Source organism: Ornithodoros turicata, chromosome 1, assembly GCF_037126465.1.
Source record: "Ornithodoros turicata isolate Travis chromosome 1, ASM3712646v1, whole genome shotgun sequence".
NCBI classification, from domain to species: Eukaryota; Metazoa; Arthropoda; class Arachnida; order Ixodida; family Argasidae; genus Ornithodoros; species Ornithodoros turicata.
This window is the reverse complement of record NC_088201.1, coordinates 118,594,711-118,606,797: the sequence shown is the minus strand read 5'-3', so window position 1 is coordinate 118,606,797 and position 12,087 is coordinate 118,594,711. Positions and strand designations below refer to the sequence as shown.

At 42.3% G+C, this 12,087-nt stretch overlaps 1 long non-coding RNA gene across 1 annotated transcript; it reads right to left on the bottom strand.

The window, feature by feature from the left end:
* Positions 1–1,329: 1,329 nt before the first annotated feature.
* Positions 1,330–4,307, bottom strand: LOC135368356 (uncharacterized). Its single transcript, XR_010414762.1, has 3 exons — positions 4,275–4,307; positions 3,259–4,176; positions 1,330–1,475 (listed from the first exon to the last, which is right to left on the bottom strand). It is a non-coding gene; the product is annotated as an uncharacterized LOC135368356 (long non-coding RNA).
* Between the last annotated feature and the right edge of the window lie 7,780 nt (positions 4,308–12,087).

Sequence of the window (12,087 nt, the reverse complement as noted above, 5' to 3'; positions counted from 1 at the left end):
TTTGCTGCACATTTTGATTCTGCACCTCCGTGCCTAGCCCTCCCCTCACCACTAAGGAGTGATCGCCAGTGGCATCATCGGAATGTCGTTGGAACGGTTGCAACATGTTTCAAATGTCTCAGGTTCTCAGCGTTGGCTCGTCAATTACAGAACAAAGGAGGATATGATTTTGCGTCGTAGGGGGTAAGCTGTGTGATAGAAGTGTGTCACCACGCTTCACTTATATTCACACGATGACTGCAGTGATGTAGGTTTTTGTTGTTCGTTTCGAGCAGCGTCTGCAGTCTTGCGTCCCGTCACGTACGTGACGGGACGCAACCGACGTCTGCCACCAACACCGGCCACGAACGTATCAGTTCGTGGCCGGTGTTGTTTCTGCTAATTTCATTCTCGTTTTTGCAGGCCATGAAACAACAAAGGAGGATATTTTGCGTCGTGAGGGTAGAAGTGTGTGAGCAAGCTGTAGTTTTTTGTATGTTTCGAGCGGCGGCTGCAGTTTTGCGTCCCGTCAGGTAAGTGTACAAGTATCAGTTCGTGGCCGGTGTTGATTGTGCTAATTTTATGCACACTTTTGCAGGTCTTACTTTGTTGAACAGTAAGCTGGGCGAACCAAATTTCTTGTTGGTATGACAATTTTACTCGGTTTTACTCACTTGCATTTCAACATTACTAATTTGCGATTGAGCGCCCTATTCAGACGCCTTTCTCTCCAGCGCTTCAGAGACGTCGCTTTCGCCGAAATGCAGTGAATTTTGAAGTCCACCGTTATCGTCGGTCGCCAAAACTCAGACCGCAACCGCTCATTGACTGTCTATTGTGCGACGCCACACTGTGTGGCATAAAGCATGTGTACATGTGGAATACTTCACTACTGTGTGCACGGGATGTTTTCTCTGATTGTGTCGTCTACACTGCCCAAGCAGCACACCGATGTCTGCCGATGTCGGACCAATGTGCCTTTGCCGACACTCAAATATCGGCCCAACGTGCACCTTGCAACGTCCCCCGGAGTTGGGCCGATGTCAGGATACGACAAGTTGCCGGCGCGATTTGTGACTTTGTGCCGACGTCGGACCGACATCATTTCTGACATGTTGCCGTTACCATTGTCACTTTGTGCCGATGTCAGGCCGACGTCAGTTTTCGAGATGTTGCAGAAAAAATTTATTCCTTTGTGCCCGATGTCTGGCCAACCTGATTTTTTTTCATGTGTTGGCAAATAACAGTCAGCATCTACAAATATGATATCGATCCACTTGGCTTGGCGCATTTTCTTATTTACGTATTGTAAGTGTCTGCATTCCACAAAAAATATGACTGAGAGTTAATAACAGCATTTATTTCACTCCTTTGTACTCTATGTCTCCGCCAACCTTCTCTGTCACCTGCACAAGTTAGGTAGCGACCAATCATTGATGTTATATCTTGGTCAGTCACTTCAACCTTTAAGGTGTCCATCTTCTTGCGCACCGCAGCTTCAACGAGAAAAAAAGTAATTTGTCAGGCAGTGCATTGTATAACCAGGAATTTGTGTATATTCATCAAGATAGCTTTAAAGTGGCTTTTCAAATTACTTTTGAAACCACTGGGCAAGTAAAAAAAAACTAGCTATCTGCACTAAGTATTCCATCGTATCACAGCCCACGTAACTGAGAAATACTAACTTTACAGAATATCATCCGGTTACCACATTATCCTAGGACTGGAGACTAATAACAAACTAGTAACTAAACCTGACTAGACTAGTACATGACCCTGCACAAGAGCACCCTTTAACTATTCTTGCATTCTTACAGGTGTAGCAATCTACATTGGTACATTCGTTAAAGCTCGGCTCAAAGACCAATTATAAACAATATCATGAAAAACAATAAAACTTCACTTAGATGACTTTCACATCAGGAGACGGTAGAAACCTAGCAAAAATAAATGCCATGTGATTTTAGGTAGCATAGTTATTTTATTATAATTTAACGACACGATTTTTGGGACACCCTGTACATCAGCGAAACAAGGTGATATATGATTGTCCATGTGAGCATGGCAGTGTAAATAATCAGAAAGACACGTGGCCATAACATCTGTAAGCGTGAGCATTGTTAGAAATATACAAACAGACTAGAGCTGAATGTGTAAGTATCCCCTCAGTGACTCTCACAGATAGGGAACTTGTCTTCCTTAAATCCCACTCCGTGCATGACCAATTAAGGAATTGGCAACAGTTAAAATATACAGGGTGTCCACGCTAAGTGTGAACAGATTTTAAAAAATATATAACACTTTTTCCAAAATGAAATCAATTGCAATATAGCATATGCTGAAGGGCACTCCCTAGCAGGGCATTAGCAAAGTCCAAAGGCAATGTCTTAATTAACTTTCATTAATTAACTTTTTAATTATAAAAGCTACAAAGTTGTCCCAATGAGAACATCTGTTCCTTTCGGTCACCTGATATCGTAGCCGTTTTCAGAACAAAAATCCGTTCGATAGATCGCCCGCAAAAAATTCGTGAGGGAACGCCATTTTTTTTCTTTATTTTGTTCATTGCGCTTCTTAGAAGACGCGTATTTCCTTCATCCCCAACGGGAGAGGGGGAAGGAGCACAGTGTTGCCTCATGCGTCGAAGATGAGCTTCAACTTGCGGAAACAAAACAAAACCAAATGTATCGGGTGACTCTATCGGAACTGGCCTTATCTTGGGTTGCATTTTCTGTTTCCTTTTAATCTTTTTTCAGGACGCGAGAGGCGATAAGTGCTCTTTCTCCCTCTCACATTGGGGGTGAAAGGAAGACGCGTCTTCTAAGAAGCGCAATGAACAAAATAAAGAAAAAAATTGCGTTCCTTCACGAATTTTTTGCGGGCGATCTATCGAACGGATTTTTCTTCTGAAAACGGCTACGACATCAGATGACCGAAAGGACCAGATGTTCTCATTGGGACAACTTTGTAGCTTTTATAATTAAAAAGTTAATTAATGAAAGTTAATTAAGACATTGCCTTTGGACTTTGCTAATGCCCTGCTAGGGAGTGCCCTTTAGCATATGCTATATTGCAATTGATTTCATCTTGGAAAAAGTGTTATATATATTTTTTAAAAATCTGTTCACACTTAGCGTGGACACCCTGTATGTGGCTGGGGAAATCAAGTTGCAAGCTAGTACCTGTGCTCTATTTTTGTCTTTGTTTGTGCAACTCAGTCAATGTTGTTTAAGGTGTACTTGTTTAGGGTCACAGAGGAAACAAGGAAGTATTACATACCCAGTACAGAAGAGAAGAGCATTGTGCCTTGTTCCCATTTCGGCCCTCCACAGTCAGATGCTGTTGGAGGGCTTTCCTAATGCAGGTCTCCATCACAAGGCGCACGACATTATTCATGGTGGTACCACCAAGCACAGCAAGGCGGTCCACGTAGAAAGATTAAGAATGACAATAGCTTAAAGAGACAGTCTCATTCAGCCTGGGCGATTCCAAAACTTAGCCAAAACTATATTCATATATTCACGAGTGCCATAGACACACAAGTGTGAAAGTTTCATTCAGAAGAACAAGGCACTTTTCCTGAAATTTGTCAAAACGTGCCATAACAGCAGATGATGGGACACGCAACTCTCTGTCATGCAACGTCCTGCAGGACGTCAGACCAGTGCCGTTTTGTGGGAGGCGAGAGGGGCAGGTGCCCCGGGTGGGGCATTGGATGGCAAGTCTAGAAAGCACGGTGGGCAATCACGTGACAGCCGGCATAATTGTCACCCACACTAAAAAAAAAAAGAGGAAGAAGAAATGACTTGCACACAGATCGCCGTATGCTGTGCAAACTTAGTCATCTTAAGTTGCTTATTTAGTAACTATGACATGCTTTGTCGGATTCTGACCTAATACACTCTTAGTAACTCACCAACAGCATCTGTTTTATACTAATTACATTGTCATGTATCTTGTATGATACATTGGTTTCTTTACAAATGTTATGTCCCGGTACAAACTGTAGCACGGGCTCACCTGTTAGACAGCCGTCAGGGTCCTCGGCACTTGTCTGGCTGCAGCTGCCGCTGAGACTTTGAATTCCAACAATTGAGCTTGGCGCACATGCCCCTGCGATTCACATAGAACTGCATTTTTACACGTATTTGGAGTACTTACGAGGACTTCAGGATGTGCCTCCAAGATCATCATGTGCTGTACAAACAAACGTACAATACCATGAATCAACACACATCTCAGACAGAACTGACAATTATTTCCGGAAAGCAGGAACTAAACGGTCTGCAGCTTACGTGGTGATGGCAACAGCATTTTCTTCTTCTTTTGCACATTACGGTCAGCTACAAAAAGAAGATTGTATTCTCCTTTACATTGCTATAGGAGGCTTATGTACTAAGGATTTGAATCATATCAATACCTGTGCCACGGTCCTCCTCTTCGCTAGCATCTGTTTCTAGATGTGACATATACTTTGCTTCATGTGCATTCTTACTACAAAGAGTTTACTTACTAGAAACTACTAATACATAGTACTACTACTAATATACTTCGATATATACTGCGCTGTCGTATATCGGTCATAAGCTGGTACTGTCAGAGATATATCGGGCCGACATGCCCGACTTGCTACAGACATCGGCCCGATGTCGTGTGCCGCCTGGGTGGATACCACTTTCAAAGTATGCATTTCCGGAACAGAATAGATACATATGTAGTATTGCAGTACTTCATTTCGTGTATTTTATGCGTGTTGCGATTGAGTGAACAATACAACGGAGAATTTCAACTTCGCTGAAGTCACAGAAAGTCCACAAAAACTCTTCACATCATACGCGGGATAGTGTTAATCGGCTTCAGTAAATCATGTATCTTCCCCAATTAATAAGAATATAGCGAGTGCCTCTCGTAACGGTCGCCAAGCCTTTTAAAAAGGAACGAAGGTAGGTTCGTGGGCGACACCGACTCATTGACAGCCGAGTCACATCAATTAGTCAACAGAGAAACTGAGATCACATATAACAAGGCTTACACATGAAGGTCACACGAAATTTGTATATATAGTGGAGTGTACATATACAGGGTGCCCCAGCTAAGTGTATACAGATTTTTTTTTAAATATATATAACACTTTTTCCAAGATGAAATCAATTGCAATATAGCATATGCTGAAGGGCACACCCTAGGAGGACATTAGCAAAGTCCAAAGGCAATGTCTTAATTAACTTTCATTAATTAACTTGTTAATTATAAAAGCTACAAAGTTGTCCCAATGAGAACATCTGTTCCTTTCGGTCACCTGATATCGTAGCCGTTTTCAGAACAATAATCCGTTCCATAGATCGCCCGCAAAAAATTAGTGAAGGAACGCCATTTTTTTCTTTATTTTGTTCATTGCGCATCTTCGCAGACGCGTATTTCCTTCATCCCCAATGTGAGAGGGGGAAGGAGCACAGTGCCGCCTCATGCGTCGAAGATGAGCTTTAACTTGCGGAAACAAAACAAAAACAAATGTATCGGGTGACTCTATCGGAACTGGCCTTATCTTGGGTTGCATGTTCTGTTTCCTTTTAATCTTTTTCCAGGACGCGACAGGCGATAGTGTGCTCTTTCTCCCTCTCACGTTGGGGATGAAGGAAAGACCGTCTTCTAAGAAGCGCAATGAACAAAATAAAGAAAAACATGGCGTTCCTTTACGAATTTTTTGCGGGCGATCTATCGAACGGATTTTTTTTCTGGAAACGGCTACGATATCAGGTGACCGAAAGGAACAGATGTTCTCATTGGGACAACTTTGTAGCTTTTATAATTAACAAGTTAAGTAATGAAAGTTAATTAAGACATTGCCTTTGGACTTTGCTAATGCCCTCCTAGGGAGTGCCCTTCAGCATATGCTATATTGCAATTGATTTCATCTTGGAAAAAGTGTTATATATTTTTTTAAACAATCTGTATACACTTAGCCGGGACACCCTGTATATATACAGTCAACTCTCGATTTATGAACCTTCGATTTATGAATTCCCTCATTTTATGAACACGAGAACGAGGAACCAAACTTTTTACATGCATTTTCCCCTCGTTTTATGAATCTTGATATTCGAATAATGAATGGAATTTCTGGGAAGCAACTAGGAGTTGTCCAGCGTTTTTGCCCTCAATTTATGAACGGATCGTTCCGAGGTCAACAGAAACCTTCAAAGGGATTATTCGCGGTCTTATGAATGACACCGGAACGGACAAAACGTTTTCCAGGTATCGCACCCTCGGTTCTTAACCCCTGGAAACCCGAACAACAAACGGGTTTTCCGGGGTCGCACAAGGGGCGACCAAGTATTCCTGACCTCAATTCTTCAAGAAGGTGGCCGCTGTCGCCCGGAGATAAATAAACGGAGGTTAAAAATCCCGGAGGAAATCCGAGACCAGTCGAGTGCGAATGTGCTGACATCTCTACTTTCTAAGATTGACACAGCGCAAGGCATGGTCCAAAGAAAAATTAAACAATTTAGTATTAATAATAATAATAATAATAATAATAATGTTTTATTGGTGCCCAAGAACGGTCGTGACGACCCTAATGTTGGCGCACACAAATATAATACAATGCACTACAAATAGACAACTACTACTACTACTAAATCATGACTATGGCCTGGGCTGATTCACCGCTTGAGAGCAGTACACTACCCCATTACACGAGAAGAGTGAGATGAGAAATATGAAAATGAAGTTATGTGCAAGTACAACTCTTGAACTCCCGTCCTACAAATAGACACAATATACATACAAATACAGTAATACAATATGCACTAACAACAAGACACGATCTACGCGGTCACACACACAAAAACAAAAGAGACTGTACATGAAGAAAAAAAAAATACACGACTTGAATTGAAAACGAGCACACGCACATTGTAATGTGAGAAACAAATGCAATCGCGCTGCAACAAAAGCGAAATTTTTAATCCGTCCAATTCCAACTCCAAAAGGGAAATTTTCTGAAAAAGTCAAAGAAAAGAAATCTCCGAAAAATGAGAAGAGATATGACACCTAAATGATGTACATGATGCTGAAAAAATATCAAGAGATGAAGGGAGCGAGTTAAACAAGATTTGGCATCGTGTAAGAGGGTCATTAGGACAGGAGTGGTTGACATAGAACGTTGGGGGGTTCCGGAGAGTAGCACGCGGGAGACAAAAATTTAGGTCGCCTAACAGAAAAGGGGAATCAAATATTGAGTGCACACATTTATAAAAAAACATCATGTCATGAATGTGGCGGCGGTTAACAAGAGCAAGCAAGTGCAGGTAATTTGAAAGCTTGTCATAGTCATACGATAACAATGCGGGGACATTCCGCAAGAAACGCGAATGAATAATATGAAGTGCCCTCTTTTGCACAGCTTCAAGACGTTTGATATCGGTGGCACATAAAGCATTCCATACCACTGACGCATATTCAAGTCGGGGAAGGACGCAAGCTTTGTAGAGAGTAAGAAATACCGTGTGAGAAGAAAACATTTTACAGCTGTAGGTGAGCAAACCAAGCATACGCAGAGCAGCAGAACGAATTGCTCTCACATGCTCATGAAATTGAAGCTTCGCATCAAAGACAACACCGAGATCACGAATGCCGTCGACTCGGGCTATTTCGCCATCAGAAAAGTACTGAAATCGGGTTACTTGAGACTTGCGCGTGAATGAGATAACTTTAGTTTTTGACGTGTTGATTTTGAGGAAATTAGAAGTACACCAAGAAATAACACTGTTAACATCCTCCTGAAGCAGTAACCAATCAGAAGGCGAGGTTATGCTTTTCATTATTTTGAAGTCATCAGCATACTGTAGCATGGTGGAATGTTTAACACAAGATACAAGATCATTAATAAAAATATTAAACAGTAGAGGTCCGAGATTTGACCCTTGGGGTACACCAGACGTAGAAACAATGGTATCAGAGTAGGATCCGGACACACACACAGAGTATAAGCGATGCCGTAGGTACGAGGCAAAGAAACATACAAGAGAGTCAGAAACACCATATAAACCAAGCTTACGAAGGAGCAGATCATGGTTCATTAAGTCAAATGCTTTCGAGACGTCAAAATAGATTACATTCATTTGACCACGAGAAAGAACCGCTGGGGAACAGACTGACATGAATGATACAAGATTTTTGACTGTTGATCTCCCAGGCATAAAGCCATGCTGACTGTCTGCAATTTTGCACTTAAAGAACGAGGACAGATTAATATAAATAATGTGTTCAAAGACTTTGGAGCAGGCGCATAAAATACTTATTGGTCTATAATTAGTAACAATGTTATGGCTGCCCGATTTATGGACAGGAATGACCAGAGAAGAGTTCCACGGTTGTGGAAAAGTATTTCGTTTAAGAGAAAGATTAAATATGAATACGAGCACAGGCGAAGGGATGTCACGATAAACTTTAAGGAAAATAGCGGGGATACCGTCTGGTCCCGGTGTCGTTGTGGGCCTTAGTTTACGAATTGAATTGTGGACATCATTCTCGGTAATAACAAACGAGGACAGATGATCACCGTGCATTCGCTAAAAGAAAAGGCAGAATCTGTGCTGGCCGAGTCATCAAACACAGATGAAAAGTGTGACGCAAAGATATTTGCCACGACAGGCGGATTGCATTGCATCACATTACCGTCAAACAGAGACATAGTGCTAGCATTCTCACGCTTACATTGTTTATGCCAGGTCCAAATATTACGAGGATTGCTTTTTACGTCATCTTGAATCCCTTCCAGATACGCATTACGGTCTGAGTCAGCAGACTTCTTGAAGAGCCGCCGAAAAACAGCAAATTGTTCATAGTCAGACGCCCTTCCAAATTTCTTAAATCGTCTATGAAAATATCTCTTTTTGCTAAGATAACTGCGTGTGAGAGCAGAAAACCAAATTGGGTATTTGCGCCGACGTGGTATGGTATATGGGACAAACTCAGAAATAGCATTTCTAATGATGTTGGTGAAATTCAACACTGCATCATCAGGATCAATACATTTATACACAGAGGAGATCGCATGCCGCAAAATAATAATGAATAATAAAGAGTGTGTGAATGCGCTAACAGCACCAGACATGGTTGAAAGCAAAATTACACAATATATTGCATTATAAACACAATCCCAACATGGAAATACAGTTCCATTTGCTCGATAGTGATCACTTAACGGAATTTTCGATTTATGAATCCCTCGATTTATGAACCATGTTTCGGGGAACCGAGGGTGTTCATAAATCGAGGGTTGACTGTATATATATATAAGGGAAAAGAAAATTAGCAAGAGCTCTTTGGCTGCACGTGTACCATATGTTTGTAAGTCAAACGTAGCCATGCCAGTACTGGACAGCTGTTTCGGCCTTGTTGGGCCATCATCAGCAGTAAGCAGGCAGGCAATGTTTGACTTACAAACATATGCTACACGTGCAGCCAAAGAGATCTTGCTAATTTTCTTTTCCCTTATACACTTGACTGGCTTTGCACTGGGCTTTCAGAGGTGTCTTAGGACACCCTGACGGGAGGTATCACGTGCCACGTGACCTTCTGACGCCATCCGCTCAAACGTTGCCTGCCTGCGTACTGCTGATGATGGCCAACATTCTAATAGACAAGTTATTTGTACAGAAAGCATTACGCATTAAGACAGGATGTATGCAAAGCAAGCACAAGAACAATTGCTTCAGAGTAAGCAGACAACTATGCGAACACAACTCAGAAAGTTGAGCCGCCAGTGCCAATTGTTGTCATTGTGATATTCCACAATGCATGACCCTTCCAGTAGTTATTGCCGGTTGCCGTAGTAGGTTGTTGTAGGCAGTGCCGTTGAATTCAATGGCACTGGAAGGGTCATGCATTGCGAATATCACAATGACAACATTTGGCACTGATGGCTGAACTTCCTGCCGTGTGTTCGCATAATTGTCTGCGTACTCTGAAGCAATTGTTCTTGTGCTTGTTTTGCATATATCATGTCTTAATGCGTAATGATTTCTGTACAACAGCGATATTTGTAAGGGGAAATATAATAGTAAACGAATTATTTTATTCCTCGGTACTCTAGTGCGCAATGCAATGAGTGCATTATGTTATAATCATCCACCTCTATCAAAGTCTCACAGCCCCATACTGGATTTCCGCGAAAATCCAGTAATCCATAAAGTAATGGGGCTGTGAGACTTTGATAGAGGTGGATGATTATAACATAATGCACTCATTGCATTGCGCACTAGAGTACCGAGGAATAAAATAATTCGTTTACTATTATATTTCCCCTTACAAATATCGCTGTTGACCTTTTGTTTGCGTTCTGCAGAACTTAGTCAACAGAGAGCACCTACATTCAGTAGACTTTCTATTAGCCTTGTGTTTACCTCACATATTGATTTTATGTTGACTTATGGAACTTTAAGTCTTGTTGACAAATATTCACAGGAAGGTAACCGGTCTTTCTGTAGACTCTACATATTATATATATATATATATATATATATATAGGGGAGAAAAGACACCAGAGACTGAAGTAGGGAGTAGGGGAAAGTTATTTATTAAGCTGGCATTTAAACTAAGGGTCTGGGGGAATCTACGTTTCGGCGGAAGCTCCGCCTTCTTCGGGACTGAGATGAAAATCTATGTACGAGGTCTTTTAAAAGGTTACAAAAGTGTCGTCACACCTGGTACAATTCCACTGCGAGGCAGTCGTCAGTGAGTCATGTTCTGGAAGATTCCGGAAGGTTCCTGGGTCATCGGCCGGGGAGATTACGTGTCAGAGCCTTGGAGTTCCAAAAAGTTCTGGGGTCGCGCTCGTTGAAAACCTGTTGTCCGGGGTGTTCTTAGCGTCATTGTGTCCAGCTGTAAAGAAAAGAAGAAAAGAGGCAGCGGGCAGTCCGAGGACATACAGAAAAAAAGTTATCCGGATATGCTTCTTACAGTTGATAGTACTCCTTTATCCTCATTTATTAGAGATTGGAATTTGTAGATCAAGTAGGATTCGCGTTGCTCTCTGCAGCGATCGGATGTGAAATTTGACTCTAAAATAAAAAGTGTGACGTTACTAATGGAATGACCGGGTCGACTAAAATGGCGAGAAACCGGGAGGCTACCTTTTTTCGAAACATCTGATCGGTGGTTATTGAATCGAATCCTAAATGAATTTTTACTTTGACCTACATATTGCGCGGAGCATGTTGTACATTGGATGATATAAATAATGTTACTGGAGTTACAGTCAAAGTCGCCATTGAGTTTAAGGGAGAAGTCGGAGTTTGTACTCTTGACCGCTGCCGTGCTTTGCATTGATTTGCATATTTGGCATATTTTATCATTGCATGGATGGCATCCCACCGTAGGTGTTAATGGTTTGGGAACTTTGGAGTTGACTAGTCTATCTTGGAGGTTGCGGGCACGTCTGTAGGTAACTCGTGGCTCCTCGGCAAATATTTGTCGTGTCCGTTCAGATTGCAGAAGGATGCTATGGTGGCGGTGGAGGATACTGTTAATATTACCCGCGCCTGCACCAAAGGTAAGAACAAGGTTTACGCGGTCGCCCTTGTGTTCGTCGTTGCGGTTACCGCATAAGTTCCTCCGGTCTGTTTGTCGTGCTTCTGACAGAGCGTCTTTTACTAGACTGGGTGGAAAATTACGATTTACGAAGGTCTGCTCTAATTCCTCGAGGTTTTTGTTTAGAACATCGTCGTCCGAGCAGATCCTCCTGTATCGGAGTGCCTGGCTATAAGGAATGGCGAGTTTAGTATGGCGCGGGTGGCAACTGTTAAAGGAAAGGTACTGCTGAGCATCAGTTGGCTTTCGGTACAGGTCAGTGGAAAAACCTTTCTCGGTTAAGGTTACTTTTACATCTAGGAAATTAACAGTCGTTGCCGAGAAGGAGTGGTGAACTTCATGTTCCGGCCACCGCTTCGGGACACAAACATCTTCGTGTCCCGAAGCGGTGGCCGGATCCTGGATTTCATCGAGGAGATGATAGACCAGCTGCCGGGGTCAGTTAGGCTGGTGGTTCTGCACTGCGGGACCAACGACATGCCATACGTGGAACCGGACTTGGCCATCTCGCAC